This window comes from Pelodiscus sinensis, chromosome 12 (genome assembly GCF_049634645.1).
Source record: "Pelodiscus sinensis isolate JC-2024 chromosome 12, ASM4963464v1, whole genome shotgun sequence".
Lineage (NCBI taxonomy): Eukaryota > Metazoa > Chordata > Testudines > Trionychidae > Pelodiscus > Pelodiscus sinensis.
The window spans coordinates 28,569,709-28,597,139 of record NC_134722.1 but is presented as its reverse complement, the minus strand read 5'-3'; the positions used below and the strand labels follow the sequence as shown (position 1 = coordinate 28,597,139).

At 43.0% G+C, this 27,431-nt stretch overlaps 1 long non-coding RNA gene across 1 annotated transcript in view; it reads right to left on the bottom strand.

The window, feature by feature from the left end:
• Positions 1–642: 642 nt before the first annotated feature.
• LOC112545484 (uncharacterized) overlaps positions 643–27,431 on the bottom strand; it is a 32,864-nt gene continuing 6,075 nt past the window's right edge. The window contains exons 3-4 of the long non-coding RNA XR_003088956.2: positions 16,101–16,238; positions 643–1,017 (exon numbers count right to left, since the gene is read on the bottom strand). This is a non-coding gene — a long non-coding RNA (uncharacterized LOC112545484). The remainder of the gene's footprint in view (positions 1,018–16,100; positions 16,239–27,431) is intronic.

Sequence of the window (27,431 nt, the reverse complement as noted above, 5' to 3'; positions counted from 1 at the left end):
TCTCCCGTATGCCAGAACAAAAGCTCCTTAAAATACACGTTCTTCACATTGTGTGCACTCTCCAGCCCTAGTATTTGGCTTAAGTGCAGTGTTGAGACATAATCCACATATTCCCTCGCCCTCTCCGTTCCTTCCTCTGTCATATATTTTTGTCACAATCTCTGACAGAAACATTCATCTGGTCCCAGGTTCACCTTGCACAAACCGATAAAAAACACATTCACACAATGAAGATTTCATCCTGCGTGGGACCATCCATTTCAGTAGCCTCATTTACCCTCCACCCTCACTCCCCCACTCCCAACTGCCAAAATATTTCAATTTTTCCTCTAGCTAATTAGTGTGAGCTTTTATATTTATTTATTTTTGGCTCTATCCTGATGGAGAACTTATGATGAAAAACGGCCTGAAAAAATGAGCCCCTCAGATAATTTCAGGGGGAGTTTTCAAAAAACAAAACAAAAAAACAGCCTTGGGATCCCCATTACAAATTCCATGCCCTTGCAGATTCTTACCCTCCCTATCTAATTTTTCCCCAATTTTTGCTTTAGTGTGTATAACAGATATATACCAACTACACAGAGTAGTGGGAGCAGGGGACGAGACACGAGTGATACATGGTTTTTATTCACAATTCCGTCACTAAGTGATTTTGCTAAGGACATTCCTTTGTAAAATGATCCTATTAATCCTAATCACATAATTTTGTAAAATGCTTTCAGATTGTCAGATAAAAGATGCTATAGAAATGCAATCACATTATTTGAGAAGATAACACAATATTTGAAAATTCAGAAATTCCACAACTTTAATTATCTCCTCCAGCCCCCATTCTCAGCTCTTTTGATCTGATGTTTTTACTCATATACTAATTGCATAAATTAGATTGGAAAGTCCTTGGGACCAGAGTCTTCATTTTAAATCCACCAAAATGTGATGCCCTTTTCTTCCTCCTTCTTTGCAAGGGCAATATAAATCATAACATAACTTCTAGAATCATGAAGAAGAGGTTTCCACCTAAAATTGCATGCAGGAGAAAAGGGGTTGAAGATTAGAGACACATATTTTAGGAGGAGGGAAGAGTTCTATATTTTTATCTTGCACAATATGCAAGAAGCATATAAAAAGGCCATGAACCATCTTTTATTCTTATGGCCCTTAGGTGAAAGCATATTTATATAAATTTGGATTGTCAACCACAGTTGTACTTTTGTTGAGGAGAGACAATCTCTACAAGTACTTAATCAATATTGTAGGGGGTGAATCTGGAAGCTCTGAGCCCTCTGCATTAATGCCAAATGAATTTATTATGAACAGTTCTTATTGCAGTGAAGCAAAGTGAATTCCAAATGAATTAATGATGTGATGGGACAACTCAAATAAAATGTTCCTGCCAAACCCCTGATGCTATTAATTTCTGATCTAAGGGCCAGTTCTTATGCACTGTTTCAGATTTTGGTTTAACTTAAATTTCATAATGGAAAGCAGCTCTCAGTTTAAACTCTTTTTATCCCTTCTAAATTATACTGACCTCGATAAAACCAGTGCCATATCTTAGGGAGATGCCTCACTTGGAGACAGTAGCCAGAGGATCCTTTGGAGGAGCTACATAAAAAGACATGCAATTTACAGAAAGCTGTTCTCCTAATCTCCCTTTTTCTTTTGAAAAAATGTAATAAGAAAGAGCTTGAGGAGAGTTTACAATCTGTCCCCCACCCGACTGATGCCAAAGGAATTGGCTGGTGAGCGTTTTTTTTAATCACGCCAACCAAATTTGCATTCTCCAGACTTTCTTCAGAAGTCAGCACCAGTAACACATTTCACACTGCTAACTCACATTTTTTGTGTGAAATTCAGCAAACTCATCATCAGAAATACGACCACTTATGTACATTTTTTATTTAAACTTGAAAGATCCTAATGATATTTTCGATATTTTTATCTAACCTCAGAATGTATAGACAATCCATTGCCCTCTTCATTCTGAGCCTGATTCTGCCACCCTGACTCAGTCGAATAATACCTTTCTGTGAGAGAGGTCTCGTTGCCATCAGTGAGACTACTTGCATAGGAAGGGAATGGGAAGCAGACTTTAGCCCTTAAAATTAGGTGTTCTCTTTTAAACTTTTTAAATAATAATCTTCATCACATCCCTCTGAGTGAAGTCATTATTATTACAAAGGATACAAAGAAGCAGAGTGGTGTCCAAGGTCACAGATAGAACCAATGTACAAACAGAAACTACAGACTTCCAGTCCTGACCTTAGACCCAGAAGGAGATTCTGCTCCTCCCTCAGATTAGCTCTTTAGCGATGGAAAACTGATGAATATAGGGATATACGAAGGCTTTTTCAAACAGTAGAAGCTGCAGAGAATGGGAGGCAGGTGAAGACCCAGCTAGGGAAGGCAAACTCCAGCTCTGCCCTTTCTGTCTAAGACCCCAACCCTTCCATCTAAGACCATGCCCCTTCAGCAATCTCCTCCTCCCCCTGTGGAGCAATGCCCCACCCAACTCCAGCCCTGAAGCATGGTTCTTCCTGGCCAACCAGAGGGCCAGGGATGCTGCCCAACAGCTCCAGTACTCCCAGCAACTAGGGAATCAGATTTTGGGAGGGCAATGCCTTCCCTTGCCTACATTAACCACCACCCATGCTGCAGAGAAGAAGGCTTTTGTAATAAAGGAAGAGAGATAGCAAAAATTGATAGAGAGGATGAAGGTACTCGATAAGGAGAAGGAGGGTGAAGACTAGTATAGAAAGAGAGACATGGGGACAGAATCTGTCACTTAGGTAGAATAAGTCGATGGAGAGTTGCAGACACAAGAAGAGTTGTTCCTAACTATTTCCTCAAATGAATAGGGAACCAGTAGCAGTGTCTGAGGATGGGAATAATATGATGAAGGCAAGAAGTCAGAGAGCACCTGGCTACATGGTGCAGAGTCTAAAGAACTGCAGTTTGGGAAAGCCATAATGAACAGTATTTCCATAGTCAAGGCTACAAGAGTGAAAGGCAAGGGTAATTGTTAGCAGCAGGGTCTGTTTTCAAGGCAGTGGATTACAGGATTAATGTGTGGAGGTAGCGATAGAAGATTTACAGACACAGAACATGTGAAAGACAAAGGAGAATTCAGAATGAAGAGTGACTCCAATGTTGTGGACAAAGGGATCAGGCTGAGTAGATGAGAAACATCTCAAAAACAGATCCAACTAGGCACCTTCCCATTATGGAATAATTTACTCAATATGTTTCAGAGGGGTAGCCTAGTTAATCTGTTACAGGCAAAACTTAAAAAACAATAAATAGTCTGGTAGCACTTTAAAGACTAACAAAACATGTAGATGGTATCATGCGCATTCATGGGCACAGCCCACTTCTTCAGATGACCGTAATGTTGGAAATCCAGAACTAAGAATAAATAAAGGAAGGGGAAGGGGAGGGGAAAAAATGGGAGGGGAGGAAAAGAGGACATTGGGTAGATAAGTTTTAAAGGGATAGCTGAGCCAATCTGTAACAGGAAAAACTTAAAAAACAATAGTCTAGTACAGAGGTTCCCAACCTTTTCCAGGTGGCGACCCAATTTGACAATTCAGGAAGACTTGGTGATCCAAGGCAATTCAAAAACGATGGGAGGTGAGAGGGGAGAGCCACCTGGGAAGACACTTGGCGACCCTTTTGAAATGTAATGGTGACTGATATTTCAGTCCCGGCCCATAGGTTGGGAAACCCTAGTCTAGTAGCACCTTAAAGACTACATAATTAAAAGAGGCTGATAAGAACCATTAGTTTGTACTAGGAAGGGAAGAGTACTAATCACAGATTCTACACAGGCATCAAGAACCATTGGCACCTTCATTGTTTGGTTGGTTGAGTATGTGCGAGCCATCTGAGATCGCAGTTTAGACCATTTGTGTAAGAGTTAAACTTGAGAATGAAGTGGAGTTCCAATCTTTCTCTGTGTATTTGGCTTGTGGAATTGGTCTGTACCAAAACAGTAAGTTGGAGATCCCTTAATGAGTGTCCACAAAGGTTAAAGTGTTCCCCAACCGATTTTTGTGTGTTGCATTTTTGGCTATCTGATTTGTGTCCATTAATTCTTTCCTGTAGGGACTGTCCAGTTTGTCCAATATATATTGCAGTGTGGCATAGCTGGCATTTGATGGCATAGATCACATTACTGGATGTGCAGTTAAAGGAGCCTCTGATTTGGTGGCTGATGTGGTTGGGTCCAGTGATGAAATCGCTTGTATAGATGTGTAGGCAGAGTTGGCACCAGGGTTGATTGCAGGGGTTGGTTCCTGGACGCTTATGATGTAGCTTGTAGCGTGGTTATCAGAAAGGATTTGTTTCAGGGTAGGGGGTTGTCTGTAAGCAAGAATAGGCCTTTCCCCCAACGCTTCAGAGTGACGGGTCATTTTCCAAGCTAGATTTTGTAGATTGTTGATAATGCTTTGGAGACGTTTAAGTTGTGGACTGTAGGTAATGACAAGTGGAATTCTGTTGTTTTCTCTTTTGGGTCTGTCTTGAAGTAGTTCATGTCTGGGTACTTTTTTGGCTCTGTCAATCTGTTTTTTCACTTCTCCAGGTTGGTGTTTCAGTTTTAGGAATGCTCTTTATAGATCCTGTAGGTGTTTGTCTCTGTCTGTGGGATTGGAGCAAATCTGGTTGTATTTTAGGACTTGGCTGTATACAATAGATTGAGAAATGTGTCTGGGATGAAAGCTAGAGGCATGAACATAAGTGTAGCAGTCGGTGGGTTTCTGATAAAGGGTGATGGAAATTTGTCCATCCTTTAATTGTACTGTAGTGTCAGGGAAGTGGACTGATCTAGGCTGAGGCTGATGGTGGGGTGGAAATTATTGAAATCCCCATGAAATTCTTCGAGGGTCTCTTTCCCTAGGGTCCATATGATGAGGATGTCATTAATGTAGCGTAAGTAAAGTAACGGTGTTAGGGGGCGAGAAACGTTCTAGGTCAACCATAAAGATGTTGTCATATTGTGGTGCCCAAGGCTGTGCCGCTGACTCGAAGATACAAATTGTCTCTGAATCGGAAGTAGTTGTGGGTGAGGACAAAGTCGCAGAGCTCTGTAATCAGTCTTTCAGTTGCTACTAGAATATTGGTTGTTTTTTAAGTTTTTCCTGTTACAGACTGTCTTGGCTATCCCTTTGAAACTTATCTACCCAATGTCCTCTTCCCCCCTCCCATTTTTTCCTTTCCCCCCACCTCCCTTCCATTATATATTCTTGGTTCTGGACTTCCAACACTCTGGTCATAAGAACATAAGAACATAAGAACGGCCGTACTAGGTCAGACCAAAGGTCCATCTAGCCCAGTATCCTATCTGCCAACAGGGGCCAGCACCAGGTGCCCCAGAGAGGGTGGACAGAAGACAATGATCAAGCGATTTGTCTCCTGCCATTCCTCTCCAGCCTCTGACAAACAGAGGCCAAGGACACCATTTTATCCCCTGGCTAATAGCCTTTTATGGACCTAACCTCCATGAATTTATCCAGCTTCTCTTTAAACTCTATTATAGTCCTAGCCTTCACAGCCTCCTCTGGCAAGGAGTTCCACAGGTTGACTACACGCTGTGTGAAGAAGAACTTTCTTTTATTAGTTTTAAACCTGCTACCCTTTAATTTCATTTGGTGTCCTCTAGTTCTTCTATTATGTGAACTACTAAATAACTTTTCTTTATCTGCCCTCTCCACACCACTCACGATTTTATAGACCTCTATCATATCCCCCCTCAGGGTACGTCTAGACTACCGGGTTTTGTCGACGGACGTTTTGTCGACAGTATCTGTCGACAAAACGTCCGTCGACAAAGAGCGTCCAGACACATTGAAATCTGTCGACAAAGCAAGCTGCTTTGTCGACAGAACCCCGTAGTCTGGACGCAACCCTACAGGCAATAACACCTTCTGTCGACAGAACTCTGTCGACAGAAGGTGTTATGCCTCGTAAAATGAGGTATACCAGCGTCGACAAAACTGCTGACGTTATGTCGACAGAACTCAGCGGTAGTGTAGACACTGGTATAGTTTTGTCGACAAAAGTCCACTTTTGTCGACAAAACTCGGTAGTCTAGACACACTATCAGTCTCCTCTTTTCTAAACTGAAAAGTCCCAGTCGCTTTAACCTCTCCTCATATGGGACCCGTTCCAAACCCCTAATCATTTTAGTTGCCCTTTTCTGAACCCTTTCCAAGGCCAAAATATCTTTTTTGAGGTGAGGAGACCACATCTGTACACAGTATTCAAGATGTGGGCATACCATAGTTTTATACAGGGGCAGTAAGATATTCTGGGTCTTATTTTCTATCCCTTTCCTAATAATTCCTAGCATCCTATTTGCCTTTTTGACCGCCGCTGCACACTGTGTGGATGTTTTCAGAGAACTGTCCAAGATAACTCCAAGATTTCTTTCCTGATTTGTCGTAGCCAAATTAGCCCCCATCATGCTGCATGTATAGTTGGGGTTATTTTTCCCAATGTGCATTACTTTACACTTATCCACATTAAATTTCATTTGCCATTTTGTTGCCCAATCATTCAATTTGGTGAGATCTTCTTGGAGTCCCTCACAATCTGCTTCTGTCTTGACTATCCTAAACAGTTTGGTATCATCTGCAAACTTTACTACCTCACTGCTTACCCCTTTCTCCAGATCATTTATAAATAAGTTGAAAAGGATTGGTCCCAGGACTGACCCTTGGGGTACACCACTAGTTACCCCTCTCCAATCTGAAAATTTACCATTTATTCCTACCCTTTGTTTCCTGTCTTTTAACCAGTTCTCAATCCAAGAAAGGACCTTCCCTCTTATCCCATGGCCATGTAATTTACACAAGAGCCTTTGGTGAGGGAGCTTGTCAAAGGCTTTCTGAAAATCCAAGTATACTATATCTACTGGATCCCCCTTGTCCGCATGTTTGTTAACCCCTTTAAAGAACTCTAACAGATTAGTAAGACAGGATTTCCCTTTACAGAAACCATGTTGACTTTTGTCCAACAAATTATGTTCTTCTACATGCTCCACAATTTTATTCTTTACTATTGTTTCGACTAATTTGCCTGGTACTGAAGTTAGACTTACCGGTCTGTAATTGCCAGGATCGCCTCTAGAGCCCTTTTTAAATATTGGTGTCATGTTGGCTACCTTCCAGTCATTAGGTACGGAAGCCAATTTAAAGGATAGGTTACAAACCACAGATAACAGCTCAGCAATTTCCCATTTAAGTTCTTTTAGAACCCTTGGATGAATGCCATCCGGTCCCGGAGATTTGTTAACATTAAGTTTTTCTATTTGTTCCAAAACCTCCTCTAATGACACTTCAATCCGGGACAGTTCCTCAGATTCATCACCCACAAAGGACGGTGCAGATTCAGGAATCTCCCCAATGTCCTCAGCCGTGAAGACTGAAGCAAAGAAATCATTTAGTTTCTCCGCAATGGCTTTATCGTCCTTGATTGCTCCTTTTATAGCTCGATCATCTAGGGGACCAACAGGCTTTTTAGCAGGCTTCCTGCTTCTAGTGTACTTAAAAAACATTTTGTTATTTCTTTTTGAGTTTTTGGCTAGCTGTTCCTCAAAATCTTTTTTTTGCTTTTCTTATTACATGTTTACACTTGATTTGACAGTGTTTATGTTCCTTTCTATTTATCTCACTAGGATTAGACTTCCACTTCTTAAAAGTTACCTTTTTGTCCCTCACTGCTTCTTTTACATGGTGGTTAAGCCCCGGTGATTCTTTTTTAGGTCTCTTGCTATGTTTTTTAATTTGGGGTATACATTTAAGTTGGGCCTCTATTATGGTGTCTTTAAAAAGTTTCCATGCAGCTTTCAGGGATTTGGCTCTAGTCACTGTACCTTTTAATTTCTGTTTAACTAACCTCCTCATTTTTGCATAATTCCCCTTTTTGAAATTAAATGCCAGGGTGCTGGACTGCTGAGGTGTTCTTCCCACCACAGGAATGTTGAATGTTATTATATTATGGTCACTATTCCCAAGTGGTCCTGTAACGGTTATATCCTGGACCTTATCCTGCACTCCACTCAGGACTAAATCGAGAATTTCCTCTCCCCTTGTGGGTTCCTGCACTAGCTGCTCCAAGAAGCAGTCATTTAAGCCATTGAGAAATTTTATCTCCGCTTCTCTTCCTGAGGTGACATGTATCCAGTCAATATGGGGGTAATTAAAATCCCCCTTTATTATAGAGTTCTCTATTTTGGTAGCCTCTCTAATCTCCCTCCGCATTTCAATGTCAGTATCGCTGTCCTGGTCAGGTGGTCGGTAATATATCCCTACTGCTAATTTCTTATTATTGGAGCATGGAATTTCTATCCATAGAGATTCTATGGAACATGTTGATTCACTTAATATTTTTATTTCATTTGATTCTACATTATCTTTCACATACAGTGCCACTCTGCCACCCACCCGGCCTGCTCTATCCTTTCTATATATTTTATATCCCGGTATGATTGTGTCCCACAGATTTTCCTCATTCCACCAGGTTTCAGTGATGCCTATTATGTCTATCTCTTCATTTAATACGAGGTACTCTAGTTCACCCATCTTATTAGTCAGACTCCTAGCATTTGGGTACAAGCACTTTAAAAATTTGCCACTGGTTATTTGTCTGCCCTTCCCTGATGCATTGGATTCCTTTGTATGCGGTTGTTTGTCAGCTCTGGCCCATGATTTGCCCTCTCCCCTCCTCTCTTTCCGACTACAGCTTAGAGAATCTCTATCAACGGATTCTCCTCTAAGAGAAGTCTCTCTCCTATTTACGTGCATCTCCGCACCAATCGGCTTTCCCCCATCTCTTAGTTTAAAAACTGCTCTACGGCCTTATTAATGTTTAGTGCCAGAAGTCTGGTTCCACCCTGGTTTAGGTGGAGCCCATCCTTCCTGTATAGGCTCCCCCTCTCCCAAAAGTGTCCCCAGTTCCTAATAAATCTAAACCCCTCTTCCCTACACCATCGTCTCATCCACGCATTTAGACTCTGAAGCTCTGCCTGCCTACCTGCCCCTGCGCGTGGAACTGGAAGCATTTCCGAGAACGCCACCATAGAGGTCCTGGATTTCAGTCTCTTTCCTAGCAGCCTAAATTTGGCCTCCAGGACATCTCTCCTACCCTTCCCTGCGTCATTGGTACCTACATGTACCACAACCACCGGCTCCTCCCCAGCACTACACATAAGTCTATCTAGATGCTTCGAGAGATCCGCAACCTTCACACCAGGCAGGCAAGTGACCATATGGTTCTCCCAGTCATCACAAACCCAACTATCTATGTTTCTATGTCATCTGAAGAAGTGGGCTGTGCCCACAAAAGCTCATGATACCACCTACATGTTTTGTTAGTCTTTAAAATGCTACCAGACTATTTGTTGTTTTTTAAGTTTTTACTCAATATGGTCCTCCATGATTTGATAAACTGATGTGGCAATAGGACATTGGTAGTGAAAGGGTTATAGGTGAGAAGGGTGGAGTGGAGGTTAATGTCTGGGATCCTATGTGCCAATTTCTCTTTGTATTATCTTGGCATTCATTCTAATGAATCCTCAAAATACCTCCAGGTTACCTAAACAATTTCAAAAGACGACATTAAGATAGGAAGTGGTTGTGCCACTATTCTAAAGCTACAGCGAGTCCACGATTTACAAGATTTGCATCCCTGCCTTCAAGAATTTGGTTTGTTTCTTAAACATGCTAAAGATACAAAGAATCCCTCTGACTATATTCACAGTTCATTCTATTGATCTATCTACAGTCTGTGCGGTTTCAGATGCTGATGTGCAGAATATAAAACAGCACTACCCCTTTTAAATCTTACTAGGAAATTTGTGGAAGAAAATCTGTATGTATGCATAAGTAGTACTACAAAACAGACTTGAGCAGTTAGGGTTTAACATGCAGGAAGAATAAAGCCAGAAATGATTGACTTTTGAAATGCTGTAAGCTTCTTCCGTTAGAACACATACTGTCAAACTCATTTTTCCACTCTGAAAATTCTGTCAAATACCCTAAAGCTTTCTTTCTATAAAATGCATTTTTCTCAACTGAATCTTATTTTTTCCTCAAACACATTAGCCTTTTGACCACCAAATATGGACAGACACATAGTGATTACATAAACGTTGCTGAAGGCGAATTTCTGTTTCCCTTTGAGGGACAAAGAAATCTTTCTTTTGTTAGAGCTAAAGGAAGAAAAATACTTATATTTCCATTTGCTTTTCTTTGAAAATGTTTTATAGCCAAAAATGGTTTTCATGTGCTTCGGGGGAAAAAACATTCTCTGAAACCCATAAAGTTTTATGATAACATATGTTCAAAATACTGGAGTAAGTCTAGCTATCATTTGAGTTAATGTAACTTGCACCACCCAGGGGTGCGAAAAAGCCACTTCCCCAGAGCAATGCAAGTTATAGCAACCTAAGTACTGTTCTCAATGCTGCTACCTCAGCAGGAGATGCTCTCTCCCTAACACAGCTTCCTCCTCTCACACAGGTGGAGTAACTATTCCGGCAGGAGAGAGCTCTCTCATCAGAATAGAGCAGCTTCAGCAGATGCATTACACAGCTCTTCTGATGCACAATAGTCATAAGGGGTGCAGCTACTTTCTGGGTTTGCAATCAGGGGAGACAACGTTGTTGCTAACATTCCAAAGAGAAACTAAGATAACTTAGGCAGCCACGGAAGGATGAACCTTCATAGCACACAGGGTTTTCTGATTGGTGACGAGCCATTTCAATAGCACTCATGCTTCCCCAGCAGTCAGCATGAGGATATGGCTGGATTGACCTCCCACCCTAAGGATCCATAGCTTCCACAACAGCCAGCTGGGGGCATTGAAAGTGTTTGCACTGCAGCTGGGAGCATGTTTCCCAGGCTGGAGAGACAGACGTGCTAGCTCTGCTGGAGCTAGTGCACTAAAAACAGCAGTGTAAACACTGCACACAGGAGGTGGCACTGAATGCACCCATGCTATGTGCTGGGTATGTAGACAAATGGCTGACATTTGTTAGGATGCTTTTGTCAACCCAGGCTGGGAGGCATGCTCATAGCTGCAATGTAGACATATCATGACACCCATTACAAGTCAGAGCATCCCTCAGCACCTAGGTGTGGAGAGGTGTCCCAGGAACAGATGAGTATATTTTAAACCATATCGGCATCCCATTTCATCATTTGAATTGAGCACTCCTTAGTCACAGGTGAGAATTAAGGGCCTCCAGTTCATTTGCTGTATTCCACTGAAAAAGTGCCACTTATTGCCTACTCCTGGCCTAGAGGTCTCAAAACAGGACTTGCAGCCACGAATTTTGAAGTTTCCCAGGCCAGGTCTACACTAGGGGATAAGTTCAAATTAAGATATGCAACTCCAGCTATGTTAATTGCATAGCTAGCGATGTGAATGAGGAGTCAACTAGTCAATTAACCGATAAACCTAGGCTTATCAGTTAATCTAGTTGGCTACTCGCATTTCCCCCCTTGCTGCCTCTGTAACAGAGGCAGCAGGGAGTGGGGAGAAGCAGGAGCCAGTGCTGGGGGGAACCTGTTGCCACATGCCCTCTGCTCACCCCGCCCCCCACTGCTGTCTTTATCAACTAGTCCACAGCTGGACTATGAGGGGAGCCGCTCCGGCAGCCAATCTGCAAGGGGAGCTGGTTTTAAAATTAGGTCCTGTCATGAATTGGCTCCCGCCTGGTACCCTATTCTGCTGCCTCTGATAGACAGAAGTGCAGGGTGGCAGGTGGCTCCCCAGGAGTGGGGCTGGATTGCACTGGCTGCCGGCCCTGCCCCTGAGGACTATAGAATAGTTGACTAAGTGAATCAACTATTCAATTAACCAATAACTAGCATCCCTATGCATAAGTGGAGTCGACGTAACTTGATTCGAAATTTGGCATCATCCCCACAGTGGGAGGTTGATGGGAGAAACTCTTCCATCAGCTTCCCCTGCTCCTCATGAGGAGTAAGAGTATTGGCGCTGATGGGGGCACCCTCAACATTAGATTTAGTGAGTCTAAACCCTCTAAATAGAACACTGGAAGATCAACCTCTAGAATGTCAATCTGCTAGTAAGTATGGATGTGACCTCACGGTCCAGCCAAAAATAAAAAAATACGGGGATTTGTAGGTACCAATATTCATAGCTCTTCAAGTCCCCACAGTAGAACTGCTGAAAAAGAAGGCTACACATAGTTTGTAGTTTAGATGAAGGAGATGGAAAAAAACTTAGAACTGTGACCACTGCCTCAGTTACTGTGGTAAACAGGTAGCAGTTCCACCTGACTGGCACTATTAAATTGTGGTAGTAAATGTCCACAATTGGACCTACCATAAAAGTAATGTTATCTGCTAAGGACATTCTTACAAAATACATAGTATATATCTCTCTTTCAATTTCCCCCTAAAGCCCCCCCACTCATTATATATGTAGGTTCAACAACAGGCTTTTGTCCTTTGTAATACAAAGCCAAGAGAGGAAGTTCAAATCTACTCTCACAACCATGTCATTATTGGTGATGTTGTTCCACACTTATAAAGATAAATGGGAGATACGAAAAAGGTCCAAATTCTGCTCTGAAGTGCCTCTGCACAGCTCCCATAAGCTATAGTAGGTATTACATACACACACATCCAAGGAAGGAATTTAGCCCTCAAGGACCTACAATTGTTTGTGGGATAAAAGAAACTGGGGGAGTCAAGGAACACTTGTCAAATGCAAAGAGTCTAGCATCAGATGCCATCCAGTCTAGTATTAACAGAATTTGATTTAACAATCACTAGTACATGTTATTTTGCAATATTGAGCAACATTTACCTTCTAAGATAAAATTGTTTATCTGCTCACTAACCGACTGTTAAGACAGAAGAAAATCTGGGCTATACTGGGTTCCAAAATTGTTTCTGTCACTAATCAGGTCTCTGCAGTAAAATTATGATGGCAGATGAGTCAAATTATAATGAAGTATCTATAGCTCAGTTTACACATTGGAGGCTTAGCCTTGAGTGTAAGGCAGAATCAACCCACCTAAAGGGGAATGCAGCCATTATACTAGTGATGTATTTTCCTCTGCTCGCCATAGCCAATGTAGAGTGGAGAGGTAATGATTTTTGACTGGTCCTTGAGATAGGGATTTATAACACCTTCTCACTTGTGCCCCACAAAAAGGCTAGTCACAATATAATCCTCCTTCAGGGTTGTCAACTGTCTGCTCAGACAAAACCAAACACCCTTGCCCCAACCCTCTCCCTCTCTTCATCCCCCCCCCCCCATCCTTCTGTGTCTTGCTCTCTCTACCCTTACTCACTTGGTCAATTCACCGGACTGAGGCAGGGGTTTGGAGTGTATGTGGGTGACGGTTCTAGTTTTGAGGTGTGGGTTCTTGTGTGGGGCCAGATGGGGGATTTGAGGTGCAGCAGGGGGGGCTCCAGGCTGAGGAGTTCAGAGTGTAGGAACAGGTCTGGGGTGGGACAGAGAGATGGGGGGATGAGGACTCTGGCTGAGGGTAGAGACTCTGCAGTGGGATGAGGAGTTTGGGGATGTAGGAAATTGCTCTGGGTTGGGACTGAGTGATTCAGAGGGCAGAAGGGGGATCAGGGTTTGGGAGGGCTGGGCTGCGGGGATCAGGCTGAAGGCTCCATCTGGGGCTGAGGGCTCTGGTGTGGGACTGCAGATGAGAAATTTGGAGCGCAGGAGGGGGTCTGGGCAGGGGACTCAAAGTGTGCATGATGCGGAGGAGGGCTCTGGGCTGGGGCAGGGGTTGAAGTGTAGGAGGGGGTCAGGGAGCAAGCTCCAAGTGGTGCTTGCCTCAAGCATCTCCCAGAAGTAGTGATTTTCTGCCACTCTGGCTCTTAGGTAAAGGTGTGGCCAGGAGGCTCAGGGTGCTGCCCTATCTGCAGGGGCTGCCCCATGGTTCCTGGTCAATGGGAGCTGCAGAGCCAGTGCTTGCATTGGGGAGTCAGTGAGCAGAGCTCCCTGGCTGCCTCTATGCATAGGAAGAAGGACATACCACTGCATCCAGGAGCCAAGCAGAGCCAAGGCAGGCTGGGAACCTGCCTTAGCCCTGGACCGGACTTTTCACGGCCAGCTGGAGGTGCTGACTGGAACTGCAAAGTCCCTTCTCAACCAGGCATTCTGGTTGAAAACCAGATACCTGGCAACCTTATCCTCATTGAATGTTCATGGAAAAGAAAGAAAATAGTCCTTGCTCAGAAGAGGTTACATTCTAATATAGACACACCAAAACAAACAAACAAACAAAAACCACACTGTACAGACCAGTTAAGAGAGGGAGTGAGAAAGAATGAGAAATGTTGTGTGATACAGGAAAGATTCTATGAGGAATTGTAGTCGACAGAGGGGAATATCTCCTTTTAATTACTTGATTCACATTAAATATTCACAGTTAATAGGTGAAAAGGCAAGGCACTCTTCAGATGAATTTCCTGCAGAATAAAGTGGAGTGCAAGTTTATTTATAAAGCAAATCTAAGATTGAATTTTGTGTCCAGCTGCAATGAATTCTTGCTACATCCCTGCTTTAAATTAAATGGATTTTTCAGCTCTGTGTTCACACAGAAGGAAAGATATATGCTGGAAACAGACATATTTCCCAAGGGAGGAAAAAGAGGGGGAGGGGAAAAAAATCACAATCCTGTCAGAACAAGAAACAACATCCTACAATTTGACAACCCAGATTCAGATGCAATTCATTCCTGTATTCTGTAATAGGAGAAGAAAGGAGACAATGAAATCATTATTAGATATTTTGAAATATCTACTGCAAAAGAAGGGATATTCTGAAGATTGATGGAAATGATAATAGAATTTACATTTAAGATGGAGACACAGGCAATTGTGCATTTTTTTTTTAATCTCAGCCATGAATGAGATAATTGCAATAGCATTCTGAGCCGAAATCGAGCAATTCTTGGCCAACTACTGTTTCATTATGATTATGCATGAATTAGAAGAGTTAATGGCACAAAATATAAATATTTTTTCAAAAGCAACAAAAAAAGGTTCCTCAGATCAGGAGAACGTCATTAGGAAGGGACAGCAGCCCTGAAAACAGTTTACCAATGTAACAGGCAGATTGCAATACATATCGAAGATCTAAATCATTACACTATTTTATTTTCCACTACATTTTTGGAAAAGCCATTGGCACTGAAACATGTAACTTAAGTATCTGGTTCCAAGACAGCCTGCTGTTGTCAGTATGGTATGATGCTGGTATGGTATGGTATGGTAATCCAGTTCTAATTGTTCAGTGTTCCTAGGTGGGTGGGTGATCTCCTTTTATCTTCTACTAGACAAAACATCAGTATTCCAATAATTACATTTAGAGACTAAGGGACTAATCTCACATTCCACATTTAACCAGACTCCTACTGACTTTACTGCATGAAACATAGGACCGAGCCCTTGCACTAGATAAATAGAAAGGCCAATCTTTGCTCTAACCAGGCTGGGAAATTGTACTATGTCACCTGGGAAGACATCACTCGTAAGGGTCATGCTGTGCATATTTTGCTGAGTTCCCACATTGTCACACCTGGCATTTTTCAGAAACTCTGTATTCACTTAAAAACTTAAACTGAAATTTAAATAACCGTGAGGGAGAAGAGAGAGTGGAGGAGCCTGTCACTTAACATTCACAACACCAGAATATCGGAATGGAAATTGGCCAAAGCTCTGAAAAGCGTCTGCTGTGATGATTCTCCTAAATTGTGTCATTCTCCCTCTAATGAGTCCAAATATGGTCAAAAGTTGCTGTACTGAAAAATCAACAAAATCTGAATGGAGAAGCAAAATTAATATGCAAAATAATTTGCATTGCCACCTGCTAGATAGAAATAAAGTGGTTTTATTCTGGGAAGTCCAAAGAGAACAGACATACAATTTAATTTAGTCAGTTAAAATGATCATTAGATGGGATTGCTTTTCCACATAAACTTACAATGTGCACTAATTTCATTCCCTGTGAATAAGGGTGAGGTGGATGTCCATTATTATTAAAAGACTGAAATTTTGAAAAAACAGTGTAGGCCTATTGCTGGTTTTATAAATACTTACTGTGGGATGCAGTGAAAGCATCTGTATCTTAATCAAAGGCCAGGGATCATCCATGTCGATGTGCCTTTGACCCATCAGTGTAAAATACATTCCGATATTCAAAAGGATCAACTCCCTTACTCAATACAATCTTGAAGTCTATGTAAAGGAAGAAAGTTTTTAATACTTACATTTATAAATTAACAGTTTATTGACTGACTACAGCACTTGTATATTTTTGGAAGATTGCTATTATTTTCACTTTATCAGCTGGTATATCAAAAATACTAGAATACATCTAGATTATCATATTGATATTGATTTATCGTTAAAATAATAAATTAGATCTGTTTGAGGAATGCACAACTTTATATTATTATTGTCAGATTTGCTGCTAAATTGTTGCCTTAACTCATGCACTAATGTAACAATAGATTTTTACTATCACATAATGTTTGATAGCTGAAATCTGCATCAACTGAAAATAAAGATAAACATGGCTTTCAGCTCAGGGAAAAGTCTAAACTACCTAATGCAATCATTCTTCTATCAAATTAAATTAGCTGCCTTCCTTGAATTAAGACAAATTTCTTCCATCTCCTGATGTTATTACTGAAGCAAACACTTGTGGAAAATACAGGTCATAAGCATTACTGACTGTAGCTGTATAAAAGCCGTCATTCTACAAAACTGACATTTCTTATTTTCTCTTGGGAATTTTAGCCAGCAAGGTCAGAATTGGGAATACATGTTACTTACTACAGAAATGTTCCCCCTTACAGAAAATGTTTGATTTAAAATTTAGTCACTGCTATTTTTTATTGAACTGTTTTTTCATAAAATATCTGGCTGGATAACAATTGAGAATTTGCTGGACATCCCCTATATTTATTGTATTGAAATGTTTGACATTCAGCCTTCTATTGAATGATTTTTTTAAAAAATTCTAAACCATGATACTTCATGTAATGCTGCTCTTACTCCTCTTCCATCCTATTTTTCCATTCCTTCTCTTGGATCTCTTCATGTTCTTCACTGTCCATTATTCTCTCTTCCTCATTTTCTTTCTTCCTCCTTTGTTTGCTTAGTATTCTTCCTCCTTCCCCATATCCTTTCATGGCTAGCTTATCTCACATTTTCTCATCTTCAGTCTCCCTTCCTTCCTGTCTTCCCCATCCTTGCTAATCTCATCTCCTCCCCTCATCCCTCCCAAATCCAACGTTATTCTTAAACTTTGTTTCTCTTTCTACAGCCCCAATTCTACATCCCTTTTTTCTTCCCAGAATCTGCAGCTCCACTTCTCCTTCCCAGGCTCTGCTTTTTCCCTGCTCCAATTCCACATTGTTGCAGGGGGGTAGGGTCCTGTTTCCCTGAGCTATATGAGAACACAGCATGCCCTGCGTAACCGGTAAACCACCTGTAGTCTGGCCCCTCCCCTCGGGGCTGGACAGCCCAATGGCCAGAGGCAGTAAACCACAGTCTAACACTGGCCCTTTAAGGCAGGGCTGAATGATCCAGTATCCGGAGTCAGTAAAGCTCAATCACTTGTAGGCCCTGTGAAGCAGTGTTGGGCAGCCCAATGACCAGAGTCAGTGAGTCAAAGTTGGTCACCAGCCCCTATAAGATGGGGCTGTACGGCCCGAGTCAGTAACACAAAGTCAATCACTGGCCCTTGAAGACAGGGCTGCACAGCACAATGGCCAGTCACCGGGCCTGTGCCCATGTAGGCCCACCCTACTCCAACGGGTCCAAGCCCAGGGCCCTGTGAGTGGCAGAATGGCCCACCACTCCCTCGGCAGCAAATCCAACCTAAACGCAGCAGGGATCTCTGGATGGGAGAGACCACTCCTGCACCTTCCCTGGGCCACGTCCTACCTGATCCAACAGGCTGAATTCCCACGTTCTAGCTGGGTCTTCTGACTCCTAAGGGGCCACCCTTCCCTGGTGGTCTGCCGAGGTAACGTCTCAACTGGCATTGGAGCATCCACTGCTCTCCTCTCAGGTGGCTGGCTGCTGCTGCTGCTGCGGAGCTTCAACCGGAGGTCCTTCTCCTCTGCCTGCCAGCTCAGACTGAGCCTCTCCCCCAGGCTTTTATACTTGAGCTACAGTCTGAGCATGCCTGACAGGGCTCCTTCAGCCAGGGTAACCTGGTTAAACCCTATTAATTCAGGGTGGGGCTGGTACACCCTGTCACACACACCTCTAGACCCAGGTCAATCCTCTTTCACAGACTCAGGTCTCATACCTCTAGACCCAGGTCAATTCCCTTTCACAGACTCAGGTCTCATGCCACCTCTCTGAGATAGTTGAGTTTGTCTGTGTGTTTTCTGGTTTGTTCGAGAACTGCATCTAAATGGTAATAACTAGGATAACCAAACCAAATTCAGTGTGCAGCTTTCTCTTATCATTGCTTAAAGCAACATAAGGGTTTGGTCATGCCAGGAAAACAGGATGTGCCTGGAATGGGATTGCTTCTCATAAAACCAAGCGGAAGAGATAGAATCACCAAATCAAGTACAGTCCTCAAAATTGACATAACTGAGTGAATGTTGAAAGAGGGCTCAGGAAGAGGAGGGGCTCATGACCTAAGTTCCCTGCAAGCTGTGCAGCTGGGCGACTGTGCAGCTATTTTCTGAGCTCTGCTTAGAAGTTCAAAGCTCCCGCACAGGCAGGGAGCTCAACTGACTGGTGGGGAGTGGGACACCGTCTTGCCAAGCATGCAGCTAAATGGAGCTGCTACGTGCTTGAAACTCAACAGCTCCCAGAGCAGGTAAAAAGTGAGATAAGGGAATAAGTGGCTGTGGGAAGGAGGAGAAAGAGGAGGAGGGAGGGAGGAATTAATTAATTAATTAATTGGCTTAGGGGAAGTCGGGGAGGGAGAAGTTTGGAGAGTCCCATTTGCTTGAGGAGAGAGAGGAAGAAAGTTAGCACTCTCAAGCCTCCTGGGGAGGGGGAGATAAAAGGCTGACTGCATGAGGTAGGTGGAGAAAAGAGAGGATGGGGTAGGTGCTGATATTGGATGAGGTGGAAGTGGAGGTAATTTGTGCTGTGAGGTGGGAAGGTGTGAATAATCTATTTGTGCTTTAGCTGGAGTTAGAACAGGACAGATTGCTAGTTTGAGAAGCAAGATTTTATCCTAGCCCCCAGCTGGATTGGTGGGGGGAGCAGATTTCACAGAGGTATATCAGGGAAAAGGGATGGGTGAGTGCTAACATCTGTGCAGTGAGATGTAGGTGATAGGTGAGTTTATTTGGGGGTGTCCCTGACTAGCTGCAGTCCTCTCTGTCTGAGTTGGGGGGAAGCAGGCTGTATGGGATGGATGTGCACCAGGACATTTGCATGATTCCATTTCAAACAAAGTTTACTTAGGTGTTAATGGCTTAAGATAAACACAAATTAATTGAGTTAAGGACCTGAGCAACACCAGGCAAATCTTCTAGTATAGCCTAGTACACCACCAGGTAAATCTTCTAGCAGTGTTCTCCAGCTCTGCTGGACACAGCCCTGAGAGTCTACAAATAAAGTCACCACACCCCTGTGCAGTGGGGGCTCCTTAGCGCCACTGAATAAGGGAAGGGAAGGGAAGAGAAAAGTGACATTGGGATGACCTCTAGAACCACTTTCTTTCTCCTTCCAAACCGAGATAGAAGCCTAGATTAAAGGACATCCAAGCCAGGAGGCTCAGGATCATAGGGAAGTAATGCAGACAAGAAGTCATTATTTTCCGAATTTCTGCTCATTATATCTTTCTGAAACAGTTAAGAAAAATTTTCAAACAGCCTCATGCACCTATATACCCACACTGTTAGTATATCTGACTGCAAAACATCCTCTCCTTTTTCATCCTCTTCACACACTCTAGCTCTTATTGCCTAACAGCCTTAGAACAAGAGCTGGGCACAGTTTTATGGCTTTGGTTTAGTGGCTTGTTTTAAAAATTTTGGATTGTTCGGATTCACACTTCCTTTGATTTCAGGTTCAAAACAATCTGAGAAACTGAAACTCAATCTCTGTTGCCATGTTTTTCTGATAGAGTCACATAAATCCCTTGGTGTCCTATGGTTTCCAGATATTGCAGACCCTGGGTGGTGGGTGTGGCATCTGGACAATGACTGACCACTTATTAGAAGCCACAATTCAGCTCAATGCAGGGTATCTAGCAGTATTAGGGCCAGGAATCGGGAGGAGTCAGAAGCCACTATGGGATGAGTACAGGATGAAGTTGGCCTACTACACCATCCCAGGGCCTCACTTCTTCACCCAACCAGGACAGGACCTAATCCTGCCCCTCTCCCCACATACACATCCATCATAGCTCTGAGTGCAGGACCTGACATATACACCTTCACTGATGCTATCCTGTAAATGACATTTCCATAGCCCCTAGTTTCCTCCTGTGCTTACAAATCCCATCCCACCCTCTAAAACTCTCCCTAAGTTTAACCAAAACATGCTCCAGGGCCCTGAATTCATCAAACGGTGAATAGAACTTGATGAATACTGTGGCAAATAAGTTCCAAGGTTGTAACTAAATCAAAGCCAAAAGATCGTTACAAGAGTTCATTTGACATGGATTGTGCAGGTCATCACATTGCAACTGCTTTCTTGAATGAAATGCTTCTATGAATAAGCCAAAGGAATTGGAATCCCAGCCTCCATTTCTATCTGAGTTTCCTTCTGTGATGAAATATAAATGAATTATATCCAGGAATGGCTTCCTCATCTCTATCAGTTTAGTGGAATTCACTTTGAAAACTCCATCACCATAAAGCAATAGGGTACCACGAATGAAACTCAGAGCCAATAAATTTATCTTTGGAGAAACAAAATGGATTTTCCTTACTACAGCATGTGGAAATCCATCATATGTGCCTCTTGATCTATCAAGCAGATGTGTCCAGTGACATCAACAGTAGACGATGTGAAGGCAGAGACTTTATGCAAGTTGAATTTTAGCAGCACAAGAATCATAATAAGTACAGAAATCTCTGTCCAATTCAAAACCACCTGATTCCTGTGCATTTCAGAGTAATGGAGATGATGAGATAAACTCTGTTCTCTTACATGAACATAAATCTTAAGTAATTGAGAGTAGAGACCTTTGGCCCATATTTTCAATTGATTACTGCTTGAAATGAAGCTATTGTATGATACAAAACCAGACTCCAAAGCCAATGTTTGCAATTTGTAGCTACATACTGAGGGCCTAATTCTGCCCATAGTTACATCCATGCAGGTCTGTTAATCCAGCATTGCAAAGATGTAACCAAGAGCAGAATTTGGCTCCGCATCAGATCACCTACCACTCATGGCCAAGGTTTAAACTACTACTTGGGGAGGAAAGCTCCCTTGCCTGTGGCCCTACCAATACTCCACCCCTCCTCTGCCCCCCAGGCCCTTCCCCACTATCTCCCTTTTCTCTTCCTTCTCCCTTCCTGCTTACCCTCTTCTAGCCAAATCCCTGAACTCAAGTGCAGCAAACAGCATTTGAAAATAACACTCTTCTAAACTTTTTCTAAAGAAAATGGAGCATGTTTTTCACTGCTAGCCAGATTGTGAAGATTACTGGACATGCAAAAGGTACTGTGGCGGTATATGCCCACCCCATCACAGAAATGGGGTTATTCCAGAGGTGGATGCAACTCTAAGTCCATTAGTAGTCCTACCCACCGGGCAGCATGGCCTACAGGCCGAAGTCAATAAGCCTTCCTGGATCCCAGGCACTATGGCCTAACAGTCAGAGTCAGTAAGCACCCTTGCCTCAGGGCAGTGGGGCCCAATGACCAGAGTCAATGAGCCAAGGATTTGCACCTGGTAGGGGGATCCAGACCCACTCTGCTCCACCAGATCCTGACCCAGGGCCCTATGAGCATGTTTCAGGGCCCTCTGAAACACACCGAAGATACCTGGGTAGAAGGGGCGGTTCCTGCACCCTTCCGGTCCCGTCAGGGCGTCATCCCATGTAGTTATTGGGTCTGCCTGTTCTCCGGCTGCGGTTTCTCCCTGGGTCTCCACAGGGGTTGAGCAGTCTCTGCCTCCTGGTCTTTCAGCTCCCTCTATCTGGACCGCGGGCTGTAACAGTGCTGGAGTTCTGCCTAGAGAACCTTCCCCTTCACTGGCCCATTCAGACTGAGCTGCTCCCTGGCCTCTTATACTGCCCCAGCACTTGGAGCATGCCCAATCTGGCTGGAGGGGCGGGACTTCCTCCACTCACACCTCCCGTTCTAGTGCAGGGTATTCCCAACCCATCACACATACCTAATTAAAAGCACTAAATTTGGAATAAAAAATGTCAATCAGTGGTATTCCGATATACCTTGAAGTTTGTCAAAGATTTATTTGCAAAAACTTTGTAGTAAGAGCTAATCAGCTGTCCTGCTGAATACAACATTAAATATTATGGAATACATGATACAGATCTGCTCTGTTTTACATTTTCTTAATCAGTATTTTCTAAGGTGATTTTATATTTTAAATGTACTCTTAAGCCTTCATAAAGTAATCATTCCACATTCTTGCATATTTATTGCACTGATACAAGGACATTATTTCAAATTAATCAGTCAGAGTGGTTTAGTGTGTTCATAACAAAATTCATTGCTTTTAAAAAAAGCAAACACTAATTTATTTTGTGTGATCGCCACAACAATAGACGTGTTTATGAAATGTCATTGTGTTTATATCAAAAAAGGTTTCCAAGGATTTTAGACATAACAAAGGATTTTATATTTGACTCAGGTGCTAATTTTGGTGGAAGGCTCTCTTAAAATTAGTTCAAATAGAAGTAAAAATGGGAAACTTTATTGTCATTTGTCACATTAAGGGCTTACTTCAGCAAGGTATGAAGGGAGAAAGATTACAGCAGAGAGGACAGGAAAGACAAGATGACTTTGGAATCAAGTTTTTTGTTCTAGAGCAATTAAAATTAAAATGTGTATTTTAGATAAGATTGGTCTTTTGAATAATTTATTTTAAAACTATATGCTGAGGATTCAAGCATTTAAGGCTGTTGCCTGAGCAAGGATAATTAGAACCATTGCTTTTCAAAATGGAGTCTCTTCAGATTCCATCTTGTTTTGTCCTCCTTTCTTCTTCCTTTACCACACCTTTCCCGCCAAAACATTAAGTGCACACCGCCCTATGCTATGTGCACCCCTCCCTGTAGTTATGCACTCAGCTCAAAACTGTGCACTAGGCACTCAAATGAGCTGCACACCACCCAGAAACTGAGCACACCTCCCTCTTAGAACGATTGCACACACGCACCATTCTGTGCACCTCGCCCTTACTACCCTTTTCCTGCCTTGAAGGGTTTATAAGCCCTGACCAAAGAGAGGTTCGGGTTCGCCACTGTCCGTCTGTACTATCGTCTGTCCGTCACTGTCTGCTGTTTAGAGTCCTGTCAGTGTTTGTCTGTTTCCCGTGGTACTCCATTTTGGTTCGTGGACACAGGTATAAGGTTTCAGCTCTAGTCATGGGAGATAGCCACCGCGAGTGTGGGAATTCCCCACTGGATTGGTTGCAGGCTTCTGCCATGTGGACTTGGACTGTATTACCATCACCTTACCTACTGGATTGGACTGTGGTTCGAAGGACTACCAGGTGCCAACCCCAGAGGGAATCTACCTTATCCACCAGAGGCGAGGGCCCATCTACAGGAGGATCGTTCAACTGGACCATCCCCTGTCGGCGAGGGACACCCTGCCGTCCTCCCCTAAGGCTTCACATTAGCCACGGGGTAGAAGGTCGCAGGCCTCAATCGCCGCCTCTGACATTGTAAAGTATATCCCCTTGTGTATTCGGGACCTATCTATCTTCTTTCTCTTCTGGGATAGGGTGGGTTTATACTATTGGGGCTCGTCTACACTGGCCCCTTTTCCAGAAGGGGCATGTTAATTTCAGAGATCGTAATAGGGAAATCCGTGGGGGATTTAAATACCCCCCACGGCATTTAAATAAAAATGTCCGCTGCTTTTTTCCTGCTTTTAGAAAAGCCGGAAAAGAGCGTCTACACTGGCCCCGATCCTCCGGAAAAAGCACCCTTTTCCGGAGGATCTTATTCCTACTTTGAAGCCAGTGTAGACGTAGCCTTGTTGTTGTTGTTATGGTGCTGTGTTTTTACTGTTTAAAATATATGGTTTGGCCCTAAACATTGGGCTCTCGCCTGATTTGTGGTTACCCAATCCAACAGTGACTAGATACGTAACACCAGGCCGAATCTGGCTTCTGTGGGGAAGGGGGGCAACCTGCCTTAGGCTTTACTACAGGTTTTGGCTTCCACAGTAATTGTTTACCTAAGTCCCCCAAGTAACAAGGCTAAAGATGAACACTTAGATTGGTAATAGAAATGTAGCCATGTTAGTCTGGGGTAGCTGAAGCAAAATGCAGGACAATGTAGCACTTTAAAGACTAACAAGATGGTTTATTAGATTATGAGCTTTCGTGGGCCAGACCCACTTCCTCAGATCAAATAGTGGAAGAAAATAGTCACAACCATATATACCAAAGGATACAATTAAAAAAATGAACACATATGAAAAGGACAAATCACATTTCAGAACAGAAGGGGTATGCGGGGGGGGAGGGAAGGAAGGAAGGTAAGTGTCTGTGAATTAATGATATTAGAGGTGGGGAAAGTTAGATGTCTGTGAGCTAATGGTATTAGAGGTGATAATTGGGGAAGCTATCCTGGTAATGGGTAAGACAGTTGGGGTCTTTGTTCAATCCGCCCCCCCGGAGAGTGTCGAATTTTAACATGAATGACAGTTCAGAGGATTCCCTTTCAAGTGCAGATGTAAAAGGTCTTTGTAGAAGAACGCAGGTGGTGAAGTTGTTGAGACAGTGTCCTTTCTGGTTGAAATGGCAAGAAATAGTTTTTTCTTTGTGATCTTGTCTGATATCTGTTTTGTGGGCATTAATCCTTTGGCGAAGTGTCTGAGACGTTTGTCCAATGTACATAGCAGACGGACACTTTCGGCACATGATAGCATAAATTATATTTCTGGATGCGCAGGAATATGTGTGGTTGATCTTATAACTCACTTGGTTAAGTCCAATAATGGTATCAGCAGAATGAATATGTGGACAAAGCTGGCAACGGGGTTTGTTGCAAGGGAAGGTACCAGGGTTGGTATTAGTATGGTATGTCCTGTGGTTGTTGGTAAGAATCATCTTGAGGTTAGGTGGTTGTCTATAGGAGACTATGGGTCTGTCTCCCAGAGCCTCTTGGAGTATGGTATCCTGTTCCAGTATAGGTTGTAGTTTATTGATAATGTGTTGGACAGGTTTAAGTTGGGGGTTGTAGGTGATGACAAGTGGTGTTCTATTGTTGGTTTTCTTGGGTCTGTCTTGAAGTAGATGGTTTCTACGTATTCGTCTGGCTCTTTCAATTTGCTTTTTTATTTCTCTGGGTGGGTAGTTGAGATTTATAAATGCTTGGTAGAGATCCTGAAGCTTCTGGTCTCTGTCAGTGGGATTAGAGCAGATGCGGTTGTATCGAAGGGCTTGGCTATAGACGATAGATCGTATGGTGTGTTCTGGATGGGAGCTGGAAGCATGTAGGTAACTGTATGAGTCAGTGGGTTTTCTGTAGAGAGTGGTGTCTAATTTTCCATTGTTGATTTGTACTGTGGTGTCCAGGAAGTGGACCTCTCGTGTAGAATGGTCCAGGCTGAGGTTGATGGTGGGGTGTAGGTTGTTAAAATCTCTGTGGAATATCTCCAGTGTTTCTTGGCCATGCGTCCAGATCATAAAAATGTCATTGATGTAGCGTAAGTAGAGAAGGGGTGAGAGGGGACGGGAGTTGAGGAAACATTGTTCTAGGTCAGCCATAAAGATGTTAGCATATTGTGGGGCCATGCGTGTACCCATGGCTGTGCCGCTGATCTGGAGGTATAAGTTGTTCTCAAACTGGAAATAATCGTGGGTGAGAACAAAGTTACATAGGTCTGCTATCAGGTTGGCAGTGGTGTCCTCTGGGACAGTGTTTCTAATTGTTTGTAATCCGTCTTCATGTGGGATGTTGGTGTATAGAGCTTCTACATCCATGGTGGCAAGGATGGTGTTATTGGGGAGGTTATCGATGTTTTGTAGTTTCCTTAGGAAGTCAGTAGTGTCTCGGAGATAGCTGGGGGTGTTGGTTGCGAAGGGTTTGAGAAGAGAGTCTACATAGCTGGATAGACCAGTAGTGAGCGTGCCAATACCAGAGATGATGGGACGTTCGGGGTGTCCAGGTTTGTGGATCTTGGGAAGCAGATAGAACAATCCTGGTCGGGGGTCAGAAGGTGTTTCTGTGTGGATTTGTTCCTGAGTAGCTGTGGGGAGGCTTTTAAGGAGACAGTGTAGTTCCTTTTGGTATTCCGAGGTGGGATCAGAGGAGAGAAGTTTGTAAAATGTGGTGTTCGAGAGTTGTCTGGTTGCCTCCTGGTTATAGTCGGCCTTATTCATAATGACCACAGCACCCCCTTTGTCAGCTGGTTTGATTATAATGTCCAGGTTGTTTTTGAGACTCTGGATGGCATGGTGTTCAGCGCGGCTAAGATTGTGTGTTGCTTGTTGTCATTTGCGAATAATGTCAGTCTGTGCATTGTTGCGGAAGCTTTGTATATAGAAATCCAGATTGTAATTCCGACTGTCAGGGGGAGTCCATATAGAATTATTTTTCCTTTGGTGTTGATAGGGGGGATCTGGTAGGTCAGATCGATGTTCATTGGTGGTTTGGAAATATTCTCGGAGGCGGAGGCAGCGAAAAAAAGCCTCAAGGTCACCACAAAATTGTATCCAGGGGCAGAAAGAGAGACCCCGGGACAAGACAGATTCTTCTGCTGGATTGAGTTTGTAGCTGGAGAGGTTAACAATATTATCCGGTGGGTTGAGGTAGTTGCTGTTGTAGCCAGTGGTATGGAGCATGTTAGAAAATTTATTGTCTTTTCTTTGTTGTAGGGAATAGAAGTGTGTATAGTAGATCTCTTGTCTGGTGGAACAAAAGTCTTGCAAGGTGTCAGTTGGTGTGGATGTTTGTCTTGAGATGAGACGCTCTAAGTTAGAAATGTCATTCCTGATGTTTTTCTGTTTCTTGTATAAAATACTTAGCAGGTGATTCCTTAATTTCTTGGATAGCGTGAAGCAGAGTCTTTCACTGTAGTCAGTACAGTATGTTGATCTTAATGGATTGTTCACTTTCAGTCCTTTGGGTACGATGTCCATCTTCTTTTGCATTTTGCTTCAGCTACACGAGACTAACACGGCTACATTTCTATTACTATTCTATATGCAAGGCACTACATTTAGCCGTTTGGAATGGAAATCCATCAACCATATGAAGAAACTTGCACAGATACAGACAGACATCAT